Consider the following 25,874-nt stretch of genomic DNA (forward strand, 5'->3'; position numbering starts at 1 on the left):
TCATGGGGATTACGTTGCTACGGGGACGCTGCATTCTGACGAGCTGCACATATACGAGAGTAAAGGGTATTCCGCTTATCCAGTATATTTAAACAGGAACACAGTTTTCTCATAGTAAACCACATTCTCACAATAACCTGCTTTTTTGGTGTCCATCTGAATGTACTGATGTATCTGAACCGTTTGCTCAACAAATGTGATCAACTTGTGTACACACTCTAGAGCGCCACCCAGCGTTTGTGTGTTCAGGATTTAACATGCATCTCGAATATGGCCAGCAAAGCTAAACTTTGCGAAATTCAAATCTGAGTATTTTAACTTTTAAAATAATTATTGTATAATGAATATTCTAATATTTGACTACTCGTGCACATCCCTAGTCTTAACCAAAAAATGACCTTCGCTGATGTGGATATAAATATGGTCAACTTTAAGAGACAGATAACTGAGTTCCGATATGAAATCTCTTCAGGTTAGGAGTTTTACATCCGAAAGGCCATATCAGCTTTAGGCTATAAATAAATACATGGTAATCATGTGTGAATCCTGTGATACATTAACATAGATATTTCGAGAAGTGTTAAGTGTGTCATGTTGTATCTTATTGTTACACTTGACAAGCTCCAGATGCGCACAATTAACGGAGACCACAAGCGAAGTTGAGACCATGGCCAGTTTACACTTTAGAAATATTGGCTATGCAGATTCATACATTTTTTGTATTTTTTTTTTATCTGTCCAAAATGTCATTATTCGTGTCTTTCCGAATAAGGTATTTGACTTCGGGCACATCCCTAATGCTGATAACCACCAAAAATCAGCTTATTAATTGAAATCATTGGGATATTCTTAGCTTTTTACATCAAAATATAAAGAGGCATGCACACAACACTTGCACAAATTGGATAAGCCTTTAATAACATCTGTAAAGGTGTTTACAAGCAGCGCAAAACACAGTAGTGGGCAAAAATCTACATGTGCTGATAGGATTATGCTTAAACCGTTTATGACCATTACCCGATAGAAGTAACTGTCCAGCAAGCTATCCTTTTTGTTGAGCCCTGTCCAGTATGTGCAGCTTTTAATTTCCAGAGCCCATTTGTACACTGAGACTGACAATGAAATTTAAAGTAACTGGGAATGGTAGGCTTTTGCTACACGTTCAAAAACATGAAGGCATTCCATTCAGCCATTGCTGCTTTTTCCGCTCTCCTTTGCACCGTGTGAGCCTGCAACATAATGCCATTTGCTACACCACTGCGTCACAATTACCTCTATTGCTTTGCTATGTCGCTGTTATCAAAGTAATGGACACTTAGCAGAAACCAGCTGTTTTTCTGCTGCTAATCTTTTAATGTCAAAGGGAGTTGAGGTAAAGCCATTTATTTTTCCTCTGAGTCCAGGAATTATCCTTAATTTTCCTTTTCATAAAATGCTCTCATCATTAAAAGGTCCAGCAATCTTGCAATATCCATTGAACTTTAACATAATTGTGTGGGTCAGCTAATCTTTTGAGTCTAATCTGTAGTATATCACAGGGTGGATGGACTTTCATTGGTTAAGCCAAATCCAATCAGGTTCATTCAGAGATATTTTAGTCCCTACATTTAGTGATTAAATTAAAATTCTTGGCCGAATAATTTCATTTTAATTTAGACTTCATTTGGAATAATTGAATGAGTTATAGGCTAAATGTTATTATTAGGGGTACACCGAAACCACTTTTTCTCTGTCTACACATTTAATTGTTATGTTAAGTAGACAGAGAAGAATTACTTTTAAAAAACAAAAAAACAAAAAAGGATTTAATTTTTTTATTTTTTTTATTTTTTTTTTTTTGTTATCTAGAGGATAATGCAGCAGTAATTCCAGTGAAAACACATTACTCAATTTAAATGTTATTGTAATTTAATAATAATGTTATTGTGGAGCGGAGGGGGGCGGGGCCGGAATATTGCATGCCCGGTCCCCAATCGGCCTGATGAGGCGCGCGAGGGATAAAGGCGGCCGGTGACGATGGTTCGAGAGAGAGAGAGAATTACGGGCATGTCCGTCATGTGTGTTTATGTTTGTGCTTTTGGTTTGAGTTTAATTAAATTATCATTTATATTGACAAGCCGGTTCTCGCCTCCTCCTTGCCCATCCTTTAACTGTGTTACAGTTATATTATACAATAATACAATTTCAGCTGTAATGTTTCAAGTTTAAACCGCTTTGGCTTTTATTTTGTTGGAACATTCCAAAAAGAAATTTGAGCTGCGCTAAAAACAGTAGCGCTTCACGAGCCATGTGCGTGCATGCTATGAATGAACAACAGAGCAGCACTCAATCATTCACTAAAGCATGCTGTGTGTGTATACAACATATTTACTTACTAAATGCATCCTTGGATGTAACTGTTATGACACAAAATAGCACGTATTATCGGAGCACTGGAAAACACTTTTAATTAATGCTCTAATGGCTAAGAGAGCACTTCTGGGGATGTGGACTTTAATGTGCTACATAAACAATGCTTTTTATCCAGTGTTTCCATTACCAGATTTTAAAAAACAGTTTCTGTTTAAAAACTAAATTCAAAGATTTTTAGATTTTTTTTTCTAGGGATGCAACGATATGGAATTTCTGGCCCGATACGATAACCAGTAATTCATATCTCAATGTGGCGGATACCGATAATTCATATTTAAAATAAATAAATAATGTAACCTGGAACTGTTAGCTAATTTCTTAAAAGCTGTTATTTAAAATCTTGGAATTTGGTCTTGCTGCTATTTTTTATACGGTTTGGTGGATGTAACATGAACCAGAAATGTGCCTAATTACAGATTTATTCTGATTTTAATTTGAAATACATTTTTGTATGGTGCCAGTTTGTGTTTACAGTAATCCTGATTTCTCACTAACTGAGAGAGAATAATGAACTTTTAACAGCTGTAATGTATTAAACCCAAATAAGGCTATAAACAGCATGTACATAAAACAACAAAGCACACAATACAAACTTGGGACGTGTGAGACTAGTTGAACCTCTAAAAGGTTCTGATGCTGGTAGTCAACACTGGAATTACTAGTCAGTCAATATTTTTCAACATGAAACTGTTCAACATTTTAACACATTGATGTCTGGTTTTCTATTATTACAAAGGCTGTGCTTAAATTACTGGCATGTTAATGTTACACATTTTAAATATAATTAATAATCCAAATATTTTTAAAAAGATGATATCTGGAGAATATTGATACAACTTTTAATTATACCTCAGGCTACACCTATTTCTTCTCTCACTTGTGGTGTGCACAGAAAAATGTAATCTCGCAAGATTAGGAAAGTAGTTATAGAAATCACATCGGTGGTGGTGGTGCAGGAAGCGGATTTCCGTAACATTGACATGCAAGTTATTTTCCCGCCACTGCCTCTTTCAAGTGTAGAAGAATCACCTCGGTTGAGTCAGGTCCTGTCTTTCACCGAACCACTCTTCTTTTTGCTCTAAAAAAAAATGTATGCTTTTAAGTAGCTTAAGTAAATTTTACTCTTAACTGGTTAAATGATCTTTTATTCTGTGTGCATGTCATGTTTAGAACAGTTCATTAGGTACATTTCTCACAGGCCTATTTTATTCCATCCCAGATATACATTTGTTACATCGTAACTGTTATTCTTTTTTTTTCTCCCCTTTTCTCCGATATGGGGTGTAATGTAAACAGACCATTTCTATGTGGATTGTTCACCGATTTTGCAACGATATGACTATAAAAAGGTACTCCGAAGGCTGCTTTCTTAAATATTTTTATCAAAGAATATTTGACATTATTATATTAATACATTGTCAACAAATTCTAGAAATGAACACAGAGAAAATAAAGAATAAATACAAATAAAATAAATAACTAAATAAACATCAGTACTGTTTAGTATCAGTCAAATGCTGACCATTAAAATAAAGAATAAATAAAAATAGAATAAATAGCATATAAACATCAGTACAGTTTAGTATCAGTCAAATGCTGACTATTTTAATATTGCCAGTCACAACTTTGACAGTGTTGTGCTGCAAGTAACAATGTACTATTTTCCACATTCTGTTTATGTTTGATGAAGCAGTAAGTGAAAATGATTATCCAAGTAACATGCATACATGTTTTTGTCAAGTTTTCGTTTATTGCCTCATGAAATGTAAACGGGAAATGGCATGTCATTACTTACGATGCAGATGATTCCGATTAACACCAGCCCCAAAACAACATAAGGTGCAGAGACATTGAAATAATCCACACAGAGGATCCATTATTGGTGTGACTAATAATATTTTAGTTTTATTGTTTATCTGCCTATAATATATCGGTAGCCGATATATTGTGCATCCCTATTTTATATGCCATTTTCTGCCAAAAATGTTCTGTGGCCAAAATTTCCATGCATCAATACCTATATTCATAGCAGACAGGTTAGATGTTTTCTGTGTTGATGTTGCCTCATCCAAATCTAGTGGTATTGGGGTGGATACATTTTGAAAATTATATAAAAAAAATAAATAAATAAAAATGCACAAATCAGAGCGTGAGTGATTTGTGAACGCCACAGAAGAGCACTCAAGTGTGAAAATCTTGGCCTTGGTTTCAAAAAACCCAATTATCTGTACTCCCACAAACAAATTATCACTCCACCCTGAACAGAATTCTCAAAATACTTGCGTACACCATTACATCATATTTGTTTGGTCGGTTTTCTTGTTCTTTGTCACCCGATTCAAGGAGTTAAGGGGACTGGCTCACAGAGCTCTCCTGGTCTTTGCATTGACTACCTTTTTCGCCAGTACCCTGTCCCCTCCAGCACCGATTGCGTTCAACATGCTGGGAAAAGTTATATATATCAAGGAGGAGCATGTCAAATTGGCCGAATGCATAACAATTTGTCTTTTTTACCAGGGCATTGACAAATTTTGGCCTGTCCCTATCTCCCCTTGCTCTCTTTCTTTTGGAACTTGACACCGAGCAAGCTGTCACTTTGCCTCTCCGTCAACATGCAAGTGTTTGTGTTCAGTTTACCCAAGTATCAACTTCTTGTCATCTGAGCAGGGGTACATCAGCAGCTGGGCACTGAGACTCTCCACTTCATAAATAGATGCCAGTGTTGCTGTGATCACACCTGGAGGTCAGATCCATGGAGATCTCTGCACTCTGAGATAGAAATAACCAAATTTGAGCCAAGATCTACTTCTCTAACTAACATGGAATTTTAGAAGAAACAACCCAGGCTGCACAAAAAATATAAAACTCTAGCAACTTTTCTCGTCCCATTCAGAAGTGATCATCCCAATGCCCTATTCCCTTAGAAGACAATTACCCTCCACTGTGAGATCTACAGATGGCTGAAAGTTGATAACAATCAGTCAGAACTCCCTTTTTAAGCGATGCTTAATCAAAGTTCTGTTTGAAAACATCCCTATTACAGCATATATTGATGCACTAAACAGTTGTAGGAGGAGGGTGCATTCTTGTTCTAGAAAGCATTTGATTGGACACCGTTTGTCAACCTCTATGTGACGTCATGGACGTTTCTGAGTCTTTTTAGCTGGAAGAGAGAAACTGCAGATTTGATATGCTTATCTTCTAAAACAATTTTTTTTGCAAAAATGCTGCAACAGTCAAAGAATTTTCATGTATTCAGGCTTTAGTTCCATTATGCACTATTAATACATTTAAAAATGGGGCCGGAAACTGTAGCAGTCATTTACTGAAACTTTAGTATTGTGCAGCTATCAAATATTTTTTGCTTGCCAGCATTTCTTGATGAAATTGCTTAACCCCACTTTCATGTCTGAGAAGTATTAACTTTTCCGTAAATTCCTTTTAAATTGTGCCATCTGGTCAATTTCTTTTTCATCCACTCCAACAAGCTTGTAGATTGAGTTCATTTGGACAGATCAGACAAGATTCTTGTAAACAAGCCTGTGCTGGGTTAAATTTGTCTTAAGAAGGCCTGCTCATTTCCTAACAGATGGACAGCATTTGGAATGAAAAACAACTGCTCTTGCTCTGAATTTTTATATGCTGCTGGAGTCTCATAAATGGCATTGACTGTTGTCTGACAGTCTTATCTTGTTCCTATTTCTATCAGAGGAGTAGAACCCTACAATTTCAAGTTAATCCAATTTTAGTGTGTCTTAATGGTTTGACTCTTTTAGCTTTGCAGTTAAATTAATCTTTGATCTCCAACATTTTGAGTAGTGTAACAATTTAGGTGTGTTGACATCTGTTTTTTCTCTGATCTGGCCACACTTGTCTTTGGCACAGCTCCAGCAAGACTTTGCTTCTTTGGCAGCAACGGTGATGCTTTGAGGCCAGAGTGCCTTTGTTTCAACCCTATAAACGGCAACACAGTTAGAGGAATAAAGAATCAAATGCATTAAAAAGCTGCGGCGATTTAAACACACCTGCCTGTTTGCAGAATATCAACTCGGTTCATTTGTGAACTTGCCACAGAGTCATGAATGCTTTAATCTGTGTGTGTGATGCTGTAATCCTGTAGGCGTAAACTGTGCAGTTCAGTGCCACTGCAGGTGGCCTCTGCTGACAACATCGGTATTGCCTCATCATTTGTAATCACCATTTAATCCACCTAAACAAAATCTCAGCTGTGTTTGAAATACAAAGTTATAAATGAATGAAGCTCATTCAAGAGAGTCATGCCAATAGACAAGGTATAATAACAACTCATTAGTCATGTTTGCTAAGGCAAGCAAAAAAATTATTATTGGTCATACTAGGGTTGTCACAATACTAAAATTTCAGTAGCCTGTACAAATACAATTTCACAATTCTTCATACCAATTTCATTACCACATTTTTTTAACACGCACCTTTTAGCCTATTTAACACCATTTAATGTATCAATACACATAATAAATAAAACTATTGCATGTTTCCTTAAAATGTTTCTCAATTAAGTAAACATTGCTTAATTTTTTTGACCTTATAATTTTTATTATTAAAGTAAATATAAAAAAATAATATAAAGTAGTAATATGTTTGCATCGCAATTTCTTAAAATTCACACATTAAGCTTTTGTTTTGAATCAAGCTTTTATCTTGACATAAAGGCTTTTCCATTTTCTATGTTTTTGAAGGTAGCTTCACACCTCTGGATAAGACATTGGTTATATTGCCCAGTGTGATGATTAAAGTGCAAAATGCTGCTATTTAATTATATAAATGTATATAGTCTGCAGGAACTGTGTGCTTAACAGTGAATGTTTTCAGAATTTGAACGGCTTCACATATTTGGTAAAATGGGTTAAAAAAAACAAAGACTTTGAAGAGACTTGGTGAGAGGTGACTTCTTTGACTTGTGCCAGTAATTAACTACCCATCAAACCCTATCATTGCTCTAAAAACAACTCAGAACTCCTTGCGTCCACAGCGCAATACCCTGGCATTGTGGCAACAAGTTTTCACCGGCAAGCACCACTCCCATTTTCTGCAGATTTTCTTGTGTACTGACTTGATTTTCTCACTATAACTGATGGGTGGAAAGATTTCAAATGTCACAACACCAGGTTGGGCTTTCACTCTTCACTAAGAGTTTTGTATAGCTACCAATAATTGTCTTTTACTTGTCTGAACATGTTTTTGTGCACATGAAAGGGCATTAAAAATGGAACACATCGTTCTTTGTAAATGGAAGATTGATGAAATGTCATTAGGTCATTCTTTGGTGGAGCTGCAGCGATGTTTTGCTTTCCCTTCAGGCTGCCGTATATTTTACATATCATTGTTTTTTCAGTTCATTTGTTTGTTTCAGGCCTCAGGTGCTGTTGGAGGTGGGGTGAGTTTATTCAACATTGTCCATAGCGGTGAAAAGAGCATTCATTGAAATGCAAATCTGTAACATGCATAGCATAGCATGTGCAATGAGATGTATCTTCTCACTGTCAAATGGAAATCAACTCCAGTAGAACAAACATTTTAACATACCATAATTGTGATTTAATCTGCCAATGAATTCATCAGGGCTGGGCGATATGGCGATATTCACTATATATCTCAATAATTATGTATTTGCACTGAAATGGCTTAAAATTTATTTGTTTTTGTGTTCAGAGGAATCATCATTTTAACAGCCATTGTGGTCAAGTATTTCAAAATGTTTAATGCATGATGCAAAAATCTAGTTACAAATAATGAATATTTTCTTAAAAAAAAATTACTAAAAGAACACAAGGAAGAATTATTTCATTGTTTTAATTTAGATGCACCCATATATAATGGTATATATTCACCTAATAAACTACTTTTTTCTTTGTACTTTGCTTTCACAATGCATGTGAACCTCTCTGAAACCACTGCAAACATTGTATTATGCGAGCTCACACAGCAGCTCGTCACCCTGTGTGTGCACAATGTAGTCTTGTTTTGCAGTTTTACTGTTTGACATGACCACATCTCGATTCTGATTATTTTTATTAATATTGTCGCCCTGAAGAATTGTGAAATGAGTCTAGTGGCACACCATGCAAGTCTCTCGCTCATCGGAACAGTACACACTTCTGACGATTCGTCAGAAAAATTTGAAGTATAGTGAGACTTCTAGTCGCAGAGCAAAGAGATGCAATAGCGCTAACAACATGCTGGATAGATTTCTTAAACCTTAATCCTGCTATTTGTGCAGCTTTACTATCATAGCAACACTCTGGCAACCACCCACAACACACTAGCATTGTGACTGTGAAGAATTTAGTTTTCCTTCATGATATTGCATCTGTTTAGACTGACAGCTCTGATATTTGGGTGAATTCAATTATCTGGAGTAAGACTGAAAAGGTGACACATCTGCACATTCAAAATCCCAATCAAATGAGACATTCTTGAGAAGCTGATTACAAGCATTATGACCCATGACAAGTTCACTGAATAACCCCACTGCTTTCAGGCATTGTGACAGAGTTGTTGTTCTCTGCATTTGCTCACTTGTATCAGCTGAGTTTTGGACGACTGTTACACCCTCCTGGCACCGAGGCAGATTTGATTACTTTTGTGGAGGCGAGGAATTGAGTTCAGATGTCAAGAGCAGTGGCAAAATGACTGCCTTGTTTTTCTCCCCCATCTGCGTTGTTTTGGCGGAGAGTGGACAAAGGGGTGCTTTGTCACAGAGAGTGGCATTGAAACATGGAGCAAAAACAAGGGAATGGCATACACTTAAAAAAAAAAAAAAAAAGATTTTTGCTGCTTGTACAGTTTTCTAGAACATTTTGTCAACTTGAATAGAAGACTATTTAATCCTTTTGATTTTGGACTAGATTAATAATGTTTTTTTGTGTTAAAGTAGCTATGATGAAACTGGGCAGAGGATTTCCATTTTTCAACATGCTTAGCTGGGGACTATATACATTGTTGAATTTAAGTTTTATTTTATGCATTTGAGCAAGATGAGAATAGTAAGAGATTTGTTCATGTTTAATGTTCTGTTATACTGGTACTTAAAAAAGAGTGTCTGTTATGCTGGGTTACCATTGTAGTGAAGATTGGCGATTTGTGCTCCGATTTAGGATGGACTTTCACTTTTAGGTGATACTTAATTTGAGTGTTGCTTATCTCTAAAAGCAGTTGCTATTAAATTGACAGTGCAACAGTTTCACTGTTTTTACACCTGCTCACATGGCATATACTAATGATTAATTAAATAGTTGAAGTTGGATCAACATAAGAAAATTAATTAGGCTAAATAAACCTTAATAAATCAAATTTGATGATCCTAATTGGGGCTGGGCAATATGACGATATATTTCGTGGCAACGATATAAAGTGTCAATCGATGGAGATTCTGCTATATCGTGATATGTAAATATCCATGTGCTAATGTGGGTTTAAGATTTTGGTCATATCACCCACCCCTCATCCTAATAAAGTTTCTATTAAACTACTATAGTACATTAATTTGACAATCCAACTAAACTATGTTATGAATTATGAAACTTATTTTGAATGAAAGACATTACATTTTGTGTAAAAACTTTCTATACTTCAAGTAAGGGTAATGGCATTTTATAGGTTCAAGTTCAGGGACTCTTTCTTATGGTGATACACCCTTACTTGGGGATAAACCCCTACAGCTTTGGCTTCAGTTCTTTGTGTTTCTCAGAGTTATCAAAGGGATCTACAATGTCAAAGATATCTAGAGCTATCTTACAAAGCATACAGCAGTCGGTTAAAACTTAGCACTGCAGGGCATGTGCATTTAACACCACACTGTGCGTCATGTTGCCATGGTGCTCTTTAGCAAAGCCCTATACACCGCATCAGTTCATGGGAGCTCTGAGGTTGGAAAGACTATGTTCTCACATATGTCAGGCTGCTCCCTGAAGAATCATCATTGTATCTCTCTGATCTCTTCATTAACACTGTATAATTATCACTGGGTCAATCTCATGTGACCTCATGTTTATGCATATTTAAGATTGATTAGTGCCTGGAGTACTACAGCGAATTAGTCCCCTGGACCGAACATGTTTCCATTTAATGCATTTTGTAGATTTTGCTTCCTATAGAAAACTGCTACCATAAAGACAGAGAACCGCTACTATGAAGAATGTTTACATTTACATTGTAAACAGCCTTTGGTTGCTTATACTCTCTGATTGGTGGATATTTCTCTGCAGGATCATGGGTTGTGTAGTTATTAATCACAAATTCCACAATTAAAAAATGTTTGCAGACTCATGGCATGAAAAGCATATACCGTCAATTCATAACCTCAGAGCTCACAGTAGGTCTGTCTTTAAAGGTTTATGCGTTATAGTAAAAATTAATTCCAATATGTATTTGGGGAACCAGACTGTTGCACACTGTACCACCTGCCTCTGACTAGCGATAGCAAGTAGCAAATCATGTTCATGGCTGTGATGTAAGCTAAAGGCTATTGGCTATTTCAGAGAATGGGACAAGCCCTTCAATATGTCCTGCCCCAACTATCTGTTTCAATAGAAAATGGGTCAGCACAGGAATGAAAACTGCACTCGTTTAGATATTTCATGGTAACTTCAAAAATAAAAAATTATACAAGTTGGTTTTTTACCCCCTAGCCTCTCCTTAACAAGTTGAATATGCAAATTGCTGACACAAGGGCTGCTTTAATTTTTTCCATTTAAATTTTTACATGCCTTTTGATGTTCCAGTTTCAACTGACTAGCACCCACAGGCAAATAAGACAGGGGGCATCAGCCTTGTTTGGGTAATTTCTCCCTTCCTCACCTGTCTGTATTTGTTTGGGTAAATGTAGGCAGGGAGGAAAGGAACAAGCCTGCATGTCTCTTTGTACAATTCACCGTTAGTCCACGAAGATGACATGTAGCTTTTCTCGTGATATTTTTACTCTTTCAACCATTATACTGGGCACAGATGGTCCTGGTAAAGCAGCCAAGCTGCAGGTTAATAATTTTGCATCCCATTTGGAAATCACAATGCTAGATTAGTTTTATATATAGAGGGATACTTTGATACATAGAAGATTTTGATAAGATTAAGTTTGTTCTTTCTGTTTATGTATCACTCTGTGTCATTTAATTTTTATATTAATATTGCAAACAGCAAAAATCCTTCCAGTGGCTTTTTGTGCAGCTCTATTTGCTAAATTACAATCGGTCAAAGGTGACCACCTGATTTGAGTGGATAATACGGCAGATGAAAAGGCCAGTTCTTTGGAAGATCAAGTTGCTGTAAGCTCAATGCTTATGGTCATCAGCAGGCCTGTTTTCATAATTCTTCCATGTGCTGCTTCCATTAGCTAAGAGAAACAGTGGATAGTTTGTCGAAGAAATTTTCAAAATCGACTTGTCGTGGATTGTCTGAATGACTTGTCATACTTGATAACATTTTGAATAATTAGGCTGGTTTGTAGCCATTGTCCAAGAGACAGATTAGATGTGTTTTTTAAGGGGCATTTGCATAGGATAAGTTACACATAATTTTTTGTTTGTTTGTTTAACTCATCACCTTAAAGCCCTTAGTATAATTCAGTCAAACGGAAATGCTATGCATCTGCGTAAAGGACGCGTGATGCAAATGTTGTCGTCATCAGAGTGCTCGAGCACTGAAGGCGTGTAGCCCAATTTTTCTTACTGCGCCTACTCTGAACACCCAGCATGCGCATTCACCTGGAATTATTTGCACTAATTAGTGTATCCACAAGGTGACAACACTCACTTTTGCACGTTCACGAATATGAAGTAAACGGAATTGCCGCTAAACAACATGAGACTAATGTGGAAACGACATTAGTCACAAGAACATAAAAACTAAGAAATCTTACCAATTTTTCTTCTTTATAGCTTAGACCAGTTACTTAAACATGGAAGACATGTTGCGACGTAGAGAATACATTTATCTTTCAAATTTGTGTAGTTAAAGGTGCACTCATTAATTGTTTCCTCATTAAAAACTTCTAAAGATATGAATTGTAATTTTGCAATACATGTAGGAAATCATGAGCAGTCACATTAAAATGAAGACTCCAGTCACATCAGTAACATTATAAAAGCTGTTAGAATCACATGACCAGCCGAATACTACTTACTCAATCTCAGTAACCATCTTGTTATTGGACACTTTCGCTCAATGATTAAAGTAATCACGGCTGACTGTAAATAATCAATTTCTACAAAGGCATCTGAAACGGAAAACTATTGATTTTTAAATGATGCTGCATCCAAGCCACTAGATGTCAGTGTAAGTCCAAGATGACACATTGACAAGTTACGGCGAGCACCTTTAATTATCAGTAAACCATTGGAATCAGTATCGGCAGATGTTGTTCTAAAAAAAAAAAATGGATATGAGTATCGGAAAACGAATTTTGTATTGTTGCATCTCTAGTGTGAACATCAGTTAAAAAAATATATTGATCGAGACTTATCAGTCTTTTAGCTCAATACAGCAAGGAAAATACTTTCTATATGTCCCCATTAAATGCAAAACATTGCATGGTATAGAAACTTGGTGACTTCTGTTCCTTTCATCTGTCCCCTGGTCACAGAATAATGAAACAATGTAAATCTCAGTGCACTGCTGATAGAATTTGAAGTCGTAGCCCAGAGAAAATGTTTGTGATATTTTGTCAGTTGTAATTGATTTTCTGTCTGATGCAGAAAAGCACAGAAATGCCTTGCGCTAAAGGTAATACTTCACTTATATCATTGGAACAAAAGAGCTCTAGTCTAGATAAATCGCTGTCTATTCTGGAATGTCTGGATTGGCTTTAAGCCTTGGCATTCATAGTCTGGGGAAATAGCTGTATTGTGGTATGTGGTTGAAGTTGTGATATCCTGGCTTCAAAAAATACAAACTGTGATAAAACTTCTGTTTTGGCAAGATGTACAGGAAAGAGATGACTGGCTGGTGATATGAATTTTAAATATTTACTTTAAATGTGTGGCCATTACAGGGCTATTTAGAATTGCTCTCCATGCCCGAATCTCATTTGTGTCTCAAGTCTGTTGTGACAAGAAATAATGAATTTGGAAGGAGGGAGTGACACATTCCATGTTCGGTCTGCAAGGGAAATGTTTGGCATAGTCAACTTTCTTTTCTTTTTTTTTTTTTTTTTTTTTTAAGAACTTGTGAGGAATTTGCTGCTGTTGCAAACAATCATTATGTGTTCCAATGCACCAAGAAGTAATTAGAGAAAAAAATATATATATATATATATATATATATATATATATATATATTAGGGCTGTCAATCGATTACAATTTTTAATCTAATTAATTACATGGTGTCCCGATTAATGAATCGCATTTACAAATATTTGCTGAGAAAGCCCCTCATATAACAATAATTCAATATATAATGATGAAATAATTATCTTTTAAATATATGTATATATATATATATATATATATATATGTATATATATTCAGCTAATTAAAATGCATTACATTCTTGTGGCAGAAGCGTTAATCATTGATAAGACAATACAAAAAGCGGCTTTAGAATACAATGTATTGTTTACTACTATATTATTGATCATAAGTCAATCATTGGCATACAGTTCACAGCAACCCATTTCACAAGTGAATTTGTCAATCAGTTGGAGATTTATTATGAGGGCTTGTTTAAGGACTCGTCAATGTTCACATGCGTCAGACATGCTTGTTGCGTCTCGGGTGTGTTGCATCATAAACATACATTTTAGGTCGCTGTGTCAAGTTAAATATAGTTTAATACTTAGAACACATCTTGAGATCCCTTAGATTTAAGCTTCTTTAAACCTTTATATACTTCTACAGTATGGATTTTCTTGTTATTTTAAGTGCTTTTGGCTGCAGTAGCCTAATACTTAATGAGGTTACTCATGCAGTCTGTGAGGTTCAAGAAACTTGCATGCTCACTTAATAACACCTGTATTTGCATTTGTTTACAGAAATGGAGCCTGCAGCATTTGTGCGTGCCGGTGAGGAACAGCCTCAGCTGTTCAGACAGGCACCAGTGAAGAATGAAGTTATTTTTGGCTCCGTTCCGTGTGCTCACCTAGACTGTGCTTTGATGGTCTTTTAAAGTGGCTCTTGCCAGGTAGAGATATAAGGGTCTTGGCCCTGAACAGCTGCAGTAACCATTCTTGCAGTCCGAGCTCTTGGCTGTCTCTCCACAGGACTGATGATGGCGCACGTCGCTGATTTCATGCACCTCTGATTGTAATCCGCCACTCAAAACCACTCTGCATGAGCCTCTTTATTTAAGAGTGATGATTAGAGCAGGGAATGATGCCCTCCGCTTGTGCGCCAGTGCGTCAGCATTTGTTTGGACTGTTGGATGTCTTACGCCATGCTTGCATGGATGAATGGTGCTAAAGAGATAGTTTATCCAAAAAATTATTCTGACATCATTGCGGGCCTTGGTTGCTCGCTAGGTAGTAGTAACCTCCCCTGAAGTCGCGTGTTCGAAGGCTGTGCTGATTGACTCCAGCCTGGTCTCTTAAACCAGATTGACCCGGTTGCTAGGGAGGGTAGAGCCACATGGGGTAACCTCCTTGTAGTCGCTATAGCGTGGTTCGCGCTCTGTGGAGTGCGTGGTGAGTTGTGCGTGGATGCCATGGAGAATAGCGTGAAGCCTCCACAAGTGCTATGGCGCTGCAGCAACGCTCTCAACAAGCCACATAAGATGCGTGGATTGACAGTCTCCGAGGAGGAGGCAACTGAGATTCGGACTCCGCCACCCGGACTGAGGCGAGTCACTATGCCACCACGAGGAGCATATTGGGAATTGGGCATTCCACATCAATATCAAATTCTGACATTTATTCCATGCACGACTTCTATATAACACAAAAGTTGATGTTTGGCTGAATGTTAGCCTCAGTCACAATACAATAGAAGTGAATGAACTAACATTATTCCTAACATCATCTTTGTGTTCTACGGAAGGAAGAAAGACATACGAGTTTGGAACGAGTAAACAACAACAGAATTTTCATTTTTGTGCAACTTGCCCTTTAACTCCTTTGGTCTTCTCTGCCATAGAGTGTAGTGGGGAGGAGAGCATGTTGCCAAAATGACAGCTGCGAGACATGACTTTGTTTGGAGGAACCGGTTGGCTGAGATCCAGAGCTGCTAAGGTGTCTTTGCCAATACCACGGTGGCCCATAGCCAACTGCTTGGATTCAGCATTTTTCCCCTCCCACTGCTGTAATATGGCCTTGCTAAAATAATGTATCTTTCAAGATAAAACGCACATCTCAGCACTGAAATTGATGTCTGGTTTTTTCCATTTGCAAGAGCTACTTGTTCTCATTTTCTCCCGTAAAAGGCTACAATGCTTACTGTAGCTCATGCATGAAAGCTCAATTTAAGTTTTGAGTTTTTGTAGAGCACAAGTTCCCGGACTGCTCCTGTAGGAACCAGATAAATTGACCTGTGTTTGCCAGAGCCGTGGAGCATCAAAGCAGGGCAAATTCAGCTTGAATTATTCATATAATGCATCTTGCATCACACTGACATGCTTTTTGGAGTAGTAACTGGATTTAGATACTTGGAATGATCTTTTGATTTCCACCACATCATCAGCCAGCCGGTGAACACTAGTGATTCATCCTTTCAGTGATGGGAATTTTTGTTATTTGATTTGTATTAATCATCTTTATATATAGCGGTGTGACCAAAATCTTATAACACGGTAATAAGAGTAATTTTATATGACTATAGCGTTTTGAAGTTATTTTGACAGGCATTTTTATATATTTAAGTGTATTATATTATATGACCATGTAAAAATAACTTTTTGCAAGGACGCAAACAAAAATGTAAGATAATTATTATTTTTATTACGTTTAAAAAAAAAAAAAAAAAAAAGATGCTGTTGTTAAGAAGTTGTTTTTTCTTGTGTGGTATTTGTCGTAACTAGTTTAACTACAAGAATTACCATGGTTAATCTATAGTACAACCATGGTTACTATACAGGTCGAGTATACTGTATTAATCCATGGATTCCACCAAAATAACATGGTTACATAATTAGCTTTTCATAGTTATTACAAAATTACTATTGTAAAACTATACTACTTTACTATAGTTCTGCCAAAAAAAAAAAAAACCTGGTTAGCCTAAAACATGCTTATTACAATATTACTATAGAAAAATGCCTATGGTTACTACAGTCTACAATATTACTATGGTAGTTATAAAAGTAAAACCATAATAGCCACAAAATTATGTTTTATTTATTACCATAGTTTTTGTTTTCCTGTATCCCTATGGTTTCACTACTAATACCATGGTTACAATATGGTTACTGGTGTAAAACCATGGTAAATATATTGCGTGGAAACATTAAACTATTGCAAGGGCAGGCAAAACTATTTCAGGAAAATAATTCCCGCCCTGTCCTCTGAGGGGCTCTGTACCAAGTGAGTATTTGTGTATTATGATGTATAAATAATTTACTATTTAATAATATATAAATATTTTCTCATTGCAGGAATTAGAATCAAAGGGTAAAATGTGTGGAATGGTCATTAAAATATTTCTACAATGTAAAAATATTTATTTACATAGCGAAATTGCTTGGCAATCATAATAACTGACAGATCCATCCCGTCTACTCCGGGCCTGAGCAGAGCAGCAAAATGCTTCAAAATACCCCCATCATAATCAACGAAGTTGTCTACACTGGAACTACATTGACACTTTGTTTGCACAATAGGCTATAGTTTGCTTTTTTAGTGTTGGGTTTTTAAAATCGTGCCACGGATATTGCATGATATAAACGATATCAAAATCTCTGCCATTGGCACTTTTCTACCTTTGCACATACCGTCATACTACTGAGCCATACATTGCATCATGGTTATTTAGCTTTCTTTTTGCTTATTTAACACTGTTTGAAAACTTCAACCTACAGTGGAGCTACTGTAATTAAATAAACCTTAACATGGCCTGTTTTTTTTTGTTTTTTGTTTTTTTTTGTCTGTCTGAAGCCCACCAGTATGTCCCCAACATTCTCCCCTGCTCTCTCCTGTTATTGCTTTGTTAATCAATGCTCTCTTATTCATTTTGCAGAAATGCCTGCAGTGTCTCCAAAGGTTCACCTGCAAACCCAGAGCTCGGGCGAGTGTAGCTACTTTTGGTGAGATTCTGAGAGGACCACAAACTCGCTCTGTCAACCAAAGGTAGGATGGCAGCAGTCCGGATTTATGGCTTTAACGGTTGGGGGGGGGTCACACACTCATTAAGTTGTGTGGCCTTGGTGTTTCTTGTAATGTGCTTGCACTGGCTTTGTCTGCACACAGACAAAGCCAGTAAACAGAATTTACTTGGCCCTTAAATGGTCCAATCGTTGCCCCAGTCACATATAGCCATAACCACTGACTTCTGAGCTGACGGCAGAGTTTATCCTAACATCAATAGACTTGTTCAGTGAAACATTTTCCCATGCTTATGGTTACTTGACATGCAATAAGTCTACTTGAATATGCAATATGCCCTGCTTTTACATGCTATATTCCGTTTTACATTTTTAATTGAGGTACTGCTTCCGCATGTTACACACCAGTGCCATGTACAATGAACTAGTGAAGGCCAAAATGGGATTAAAAATGGTGGAAAAACCAATGGTTACCAGTCACAGGATCTAAGATACATACTTTTCCTATAAATGTATTTAAATTTTTTTATTAAAAGGATCCATGTACATGTTATGCATCAACTACACTTAAAGAATTCCATATTAAACTAAATTGTTGCAGTAGGAACCAGCGGTTAGTGTATATGCTCCAGACATGTTGAGCAGTTGAGCTGCCTATGCTAGAAATGTCGATCCACTCCACCTCCCCAAATCATTTCTTGTCCCCTCTGTATTGATTTATTAAATAAAAGTGGCAAAAGCACAAAAATAAAATAAAACAAACTTGCCTCTTTCTTTCATGTCTTTGTTAGCGCCTGAGTAGGTCTGTAAGGGGAGATCTGTAGAGGCCTGTATCGTCACTTTGCTTTTTTATTCAGAAATGGGGAACAAATGAGATGTGCCACTCATCCTCGTGCATTTTAGGCTCATCAGGATTTAATCGTTGTGTAAGAAGCATTTCCTTGTTGGATTCACAGACATAGAGACATGACTCACACTCATGGCAGGAGCCTGTGTTTCTAAAGCCGAAAGCCAAGACTGCTCGCTTCCTCTGGATCAGAGCACAACTGTATTCCTCACATGTTTTAGATTCCTATTTTGGGGAAAGCATGACCTGGGAAACCCTTAAAACCAATTGAAATTCTGGCAATTGGGGTTGGATGGTATGGTGGTAGAGATTCTGCGATATCACATATTGATGGCACTATTAAAAATAAATTGACTCCAAGCTATGCTTTAAAAAGACAAGACTTTACAAAGTTGATAACTTTGTTCTTTGTAAACATCACACAATGTTTATATTGGCTGTTTTACTATGGCTTCAAATGTGGCCCATCCAGTCATGTTTCTAATGTTTATAATCTATATAACACTTGAATTAAAAACAACGTGAAGCTGCTTTTACACTTATCCCAAACTTATCATATGAACCATTTGTTTAATTTCCAACAAAAATTACTATATTGCAATTTTACTGTAATAAAAAATGACTCCTAGCTTGACACAAGATTTTGGTAATACCGCCCCCCTTACCAGCAATCATTTATTTTGCTTTAAGCTATTGTTGATCATTTAGAAAAAAAATGCTTTAAATAGTCACTGTACAACATTTTCTAATGTTTATCATTTAGTCAAATTCATATATGTGCACATACACATGACCACAGCTGTTTTGGCCTGAAGATGAGGTGATGCTCACGGGCAACATTGATATTTACACCCACCCCATTTTTCTTATTCACCTTATGGAGGGAAATAGAGGTTGAAGATGAATTATAAACTTCCATAAATAATTAAGTGGCAACAGCAGAATTCAAATATTAATGGGTGAAAAAGGCATCTCTCAGGGATGGCTTGATGTGTAGAGATGGGTGAACATGATCGTGCTTCTTAGGCTCGACAGGCACAGAGATGTTATTTCCTCTCATTAACGAAAAACATCATTGATTTGTTGTTGTTTTGTGCTGTGTAGTTTTTTATTTTATTTGGCTCTTTAAAATAATGATATGAAACTTGATGTTTCATCTTCCAAATAGTGGCCTGCTTGTTTGCTCAAATACTGCTAAATAACTTTTAAATGTGTGTTGTGTGTTACTCTACATTACATTAATTATGGCACTGAATTGGTTCCATAGTCATTGGTAATATTGACGTATCCCTAAAACTTGATGTTTTATATTCCGCTTTCATTTTATTGCATAAAATAAATCGGATTAATATTTATCATACATGCCTATGCAAACAAACAATGGGCATATTGTAAAGTACCTGTTCTTGCAATGTGTCTGAAAATCCATGGTCTAAACTAACTGATGGAATCCACACGCTGGTTGTGGTTTCAGCAATAACGATTTTAGTAAAAAAAAATTGTCTAAACAACCCCATGGGGTTCTGTAATACTCATGTAAATGTGAAGACTCACTCTGTAGTATGTGGGTTAATTATGCACCCAAGATCATTTGCTTGAGACAATGACCACGCCAAGAGCACTAGACTTGTGTACTCTGTCTTTGTTAAAATGTTTTTAAATGTAAATGCAAACCTTAAACTGTTTGGAGGGGGCTTTAATCATGTCCATGAATACTAATGAAACAGCTTTTTAAGCTAATTTACCATGATGGCTACACAATGCTGGTTTACTCACGTGGACATCCTGTATTGTCTCTCTCTTTCTCTTTCTTTTTTCACATTCTCTCCCTTATTATCGTTCTGTATAGTGATCATCTCAACTGTGGTCAAGTTGAGGATTTCTGTGTCTTGCTGTTTTCAAACTGCGAACCTGGGCTAAGTTGTGTATGGTTAGGATAGGCAAGAAGCCCCCAAACACCCCCTAAAGGCCCGATATACTTCTGGGGAAGTAGTTCTTCATTCTTGGTTCAGGGGTAAAAACAAGTTCTAAACAGCCGAGCAACCAGGTGTTAAATTGGTACGGTCCGGAACGGCGTTCCAGCACCTTCGATTCCAAAAGGGAAAAAAATGCTTGTTTGTCACCATCCTATTTATTGTATTCTCTGATGTGGTTTTTGTTTGATCCTCTTGACACATTCTGTCTCTATTTAGCGAGTTTACTTCAAAAATGTAGCTTTTAATTTTATTTTGTGTTTGTGGTGTCTGTTTCCCCCATTAAGAACAATGCACATTTACTTTTAAACTATAACATTAGATATAAATTAAGCTGGTTTTATAAGATGACTCCCAACAAGCACAAAGAACATTTAAATAGGGCTGTTCGATTATGGCAAAAATCATAATTACGATTTTTTTTGGTTAATATTGAGATCACTATTATTTAACACAATTACTCATTGACTTTGGAAACATCATGCAGTTATTGAACTTTAAAAAAAAAAAATTATAAAAATAAAAAAAAAAAAAAAATATATATATATATATATATATATATATATATATATATATATATATATATATCATTTCTTAAATAATGTAAAAATAAATTTGATCAAGTTAGTTAAGATCAAATATGTTATAGTGCACTTCCACAACCAACAGAAAACTACTAAACATTTATTCAATATATAAAATTATAAATAAAAAATAAATTAGCCCAAAATAAATGATATCAAATATGTTGTAGTGCACTGCCACAACCTACTGAATGAAATCTCCTATATATTCAACATTTTGGTAACTATATTCAACATATTCCAGTCAGTGACTCTGGTTAAAGGATTATGTAGGACAACATGGCAAATGCTGGTAGAGCTGCTCTAAGTAATCTCTTAAAAGTTTTTAGCCAGAAACACCAGCCTGTTTACATGGTCTGGTTTCAGAGATGACCGCAGGCAGGTGAGAATATTTCCACATGTGTTGAAGACCCTCTCTGATGAGGATGTGCTGGGATGCACAAGATCTTCTTGCCATGTTGGGGAGACGTGGGTAGAGCGCCCGGGATTCCCTCCACCAGTCCAGTGGGTCCTCCTCAGCATCCAGTGTCCCTGCCTGAAGGTTGGACTGTAGCTCAAGAGCTATAGCCTGATCTTGTTGCAGAGTGGGTCCTGAAGCTTTGCCTACAGTGATCTTGAAGAAACTGCCCAGACCCTCCTTCTTTGGTCTAGTATCATGATCACCACCATAACCTTAATTTAAAATATAATTTGGCATTTGGTGCATGTATGTGTGTGCGAGTGTGAGTGAGAGATCTTCACAGAGTAGCTTACCATGTTAGTTACTTATTATTCTTGTTGTTGTTAAAATTAAATATTACGAACAATCAGGAGGAAGGAATCCTACTCTCCTATGGCCAAGTGAAGTCTGTGCCCGAAGCACTGGAGCCTCATCCATCCATCCATCCATTTACGTCAGCCGCCAGCTTTATGTTTGAGACATTGTACTTAGTGATACAGACGAGCTTGTCATCCTTTAAGCCCCTTGCAGCCATCGCTTCCCTCAGTCCATTGGCAATGTTTTGCCCCGTGTGTTTTGAGGAAAAAAACGCAGTTTGGTGACACTTCGTCTTTAGATTGAAATTGGCATCGATGTAATGAATAGTAAGACTGATGTAAGGCTCCATGGTGCGACTTGACCATTTTGCTGTTGTAGTGGCAAAGTATTCGGCTGTAGACACATCATTTGCAACATCCTCACGGCATTTATTATACAGGGCAGGCAGTGCAACTCTGGCATCGCGTAATGCGTATCCAAAGTGTTTACCAGTTTGAATCCATGGTTGCTAATAGTGCTAACTGGACACTTGTCTTTTGCTATGAAATATGTGGTGGCATCTGTTATTTCCATATGTCTGTGAGAGCAGGATGGGTAGGCGGTTGAATTATAAAAAGTGTCTTTCATCGATGACTGTGTTGTGGTCGAAGAAGACGATGGGGCTTTACTTTACTTTTTCCTTGTTTTTTTTTTCTTTGTTTATAATTTGGTCATAAACCACTTAGCGATAGAATTTCAGATGATTAAACAAATTGGTCGTATTTCCATGTGGTGCAGACACCACCATGCAACAAATATTGAACATTACTTTCGTTCCACATCAGACTCCTTGAAACCAAATTGTTTCCAAACGGCTGAAATGATTTTACCTTTCTTGTCGACCAAAGGCTCTCTTTCTTTCATCTTGGCTCAAGTTGAACTAAACATGCCACAGCCTCATGAGGAATGAGTTTGGCCATTTAGGGATGGGCGAAAGCGCACCGCTGTAAAGGAAAAGGGTGCGCAGATTTTAAAAAGACAAAACGAGAACATTGTGAAATGTAATGCGGCACAATAATCATTTTATCTTGATTATTTTGTTTTCATAATCGACGGAGGCTATAATCGGAATTGAAATCGAAAATTTGATTAATTATGAGGACGCTACATGTTATGTGCAATTTAATATTGTTATCAGTGACTATGCCTCATTCTATGAGTAGAATTCACATTCTCAGTAAAAGACGCTAACTACTTGATGATGATTTAAAGTAATATATTATGCGGTAGAAAATGTGCCATTTGTCTTGTTTATATTCTGAATTCATGATACTAAGGTGCTAACATACTGTACGTGGCCATAATATGCTCCGGTTACACTCTGTTATTGTAATTTATGATGACATTGCAAAGATGAGTATAACAGTGTAAATGTGCAGAATGAAGTCAAAAGAATGATGATGGGCATATATTGCTTTGATCAGATATGTGAATGGCTTTTGCTGAAGATGGCGCATTAGTGAATTGGCACTTGACTATTTAAGTAGATTTGATTCCTTTTGTAGACTAATTAAACAAATAAATGCATGATATGTTCCTGGAAAATGTCTCTAACCGAACTTTCATATAGATGTAGGTAAATTTGCACCAGCTCGCTAATAACTCTACATGCCGGTGTGTTTATGATTTCAACCGACAGAACAACGAGAACAAAATTAGCTGTCGGCCTCAAGGTAGATGGAGATCTAGGTCACACCTACCGATGACATGGGCCAATGGCAGTAAAGTGTTTAGCAGCTGGCAAGAATTTATCCTAAAATTTATCCCAGATAAGCTGTTATTTACCACCGAAACATACGAGTACGTTTTGGCCAGATTTTGTTCTTAATGATGTCACACCCATTTGTTCTTCGATTTCGTATGAAGTATATCAGGCCTTATGAAACATGTCTGTTGTGTGGTGAGCTTAATTATAAAGAGCTTCCTTAAGACTGATCAGTCGACTTGTCGTTCAGGCACTTCACCGACTTGTTGATTTTGAAAGTGTGTAATGTTACACATCCTTAGTATATGGCCTATACAATTTTGTCAAGGGAAATGAAGGTATGAATTCAAGCAGTTGACAGCTGCATATTAGCTGGGATATCTGATGGCCATACCATCACACTCCAGAGATGTTCTGCCCTACAAAATCATCTCAATTACACACTCTAAAGAGAGTTTTTCTTACAATTCAGTGTCTCATATAGCCTCTGTTTGTGAGGCCCTTCATCGGTTGTGGAGTGCAAAAAGCAGTACTATCACTTGCACCGGTAGCTCGGAACCTGGCATTAACATTCACACTGAGCCATATGCAAAGCTCAGATAACCTACTGCGCTTTTGTTAAACTCCTATATCTGTGTGTAGCATTAATCTTACATGGACAATTATTAAAGCTAATTCATATTGCTTTTCTAATATGCACTTTAAAATGAACATAAACGGCCACTGATAAAATATACTTTTCTGTCGGTAGACTTTACAGAAATGTATATTATATCAGTGGCTGTTTATGTATTCTAAAGTGCAGATTAGAAAAGCAATATGGATTAGAGTAAATATTTGCATGCAATACTGGATTCATGAGTACAAGCAGTATAGCAATAAAAAGGTTATTTTGGAGCGTTGGCTCTTGAGCTGTCATTGTTTGTAGTATTTGTTATCCTTTTAATATCAACTCTCTATTTTCAAACTTATCTCAGTCATAAAAAATAATCCCACCGCTGATCTCAGATCAATTTGAGGACTTTACAAGGACTCACAAACCCTTACTTCAAGGCTAAGGACACTGGTATGTTACTTATCAACGTCTGTTATAGATGCACTATACAAATTACGGTAAGTTCAACCTTGCAGGATATTGCTCTGTAAAATCACGGATAAAGTGTGATAAATGGCTTGATTCCTCTATCGCCAAGCTTCATGGTTAGCAACTCTAACTCAAATGTTCAGAATATTTCTTCATAATAAATATATAAACAACCCCACACCTTCACTAAATGGGATTGAGAAAACATGGAGTATGGAAAGAAAAAAACATCTTATCTGTGGTTACATTAGTGCGCAAGCTTTTACGGGAGATATGACGTAAACGAAGCGTAACGTTTTTGATGGACTGTTGTTCAAGTGATGTTTACAAGGCATTTCCATAAGGTATCATGATGATCCAGTGATGCTTGGTGTGGACATATTTTTTTAGATGCCCTAAAAGAGGCTTATGCAGAAGAGGAGAGTCTGATATTTTATTTATGTATGTATTGCTACTTTGCTATTTATCAGTTATCAGAGGCAAGTGGTATAGAGCACAACAGTTCCGGCAAATGTTTTCAGTCATCTTGGTTCAAAAAAGTATATTTACCAATAATTATTTTCATAGAAATTTTATTAAATCCTTCATAAGAGTCCAAAACCAAAATAACCAGCTCAGAGATGAATCACAACATTACAAACTTTTATCAGACAAAATGATAAAGGTACAAATCTCTGCACTGAATGTCTTTAATAAGAGAACTACAATCTTATGGGGTGGGTATTCTTATTCTTGAGATCATTTTATTGGTCCAAAAAATTGGGAGTGCAAGATGACATTAATAGTTTTGGACTATTATCCTACAATTTTGGCATTTTGAATGTCTATATCATCTAAAAGTTTATTTAGTCAAAACTAAGTAGTATGCTAGCCTATAGATGACCTCAAGCTAACAATTCATCCCGTCAAGGTTCACTTATAATGTTTGTCAAGATTTATTGTCATTATTTAGTTGTCCATGGCCATTTTCAGTTGTCTTTTTAAACCTTAGAATGAAACAGGCCGTTTTTGCTACTGTACCTTTAAGACTTCTATATGTAAATGACCTCTATTTGATTGGCTAAACTTTGCACACAAGCATACATTTAAATTTTGGACATCAACATTCTGTACATACTACTTTAGTTGCCATCGGACTGCCAGCTGGTGTTTGTTTGTGTGTGTGTGTGTGTGTGTGTGTGTGTGTGTGTGTGTGTGTGTGTGTGCACGCGCATGTTCGTACACATGCCCTCCTTTGCTCTTTCCTGTTCTCT

General features: G+C 36.7%; 1 protein-coding gene across 2 annotated transcripts in view; it reads left to right on the forward strand.

Moving 5' to 3' along the window:
• Positions 1-25,874, forward strand: part of LOC127628055 (bifunctional heparan sulfate N-deacetylase/N-sulfotransferase 1-like) — a 110,927-nt gene that overhangs the window by 13,531 nt on the left and 71,522 nt on the right. For both annotated transcript variants that reach the window (XM_052104715.1, XM_052104716.1), the window contains exon 2: positions 17,548-17,657. The gene's annotated coding sequence lies outside the window, so the exon portion shown is untranslated. The remainder of the gene's footprint in view (positions 1-17,547; positions 17,658-25,874) is intronic.

Source organism: Xyrauchen texanus, chromosome 34 (assembly GCF_025860055.1).
Source record: "Xyrauchen texanus isolate HMW12.3.18 chromosome 34, RBS_HiC_50CHRs, whole genome shotgun sequence".
In the NCBI taxonomy this organism is placed as follows: Eukaryota; Metazoa; Chordata; class Actinopteri; order Cypriniformes; family Catostomidae; genus Xyrauchen; species Xyrauchen texanus.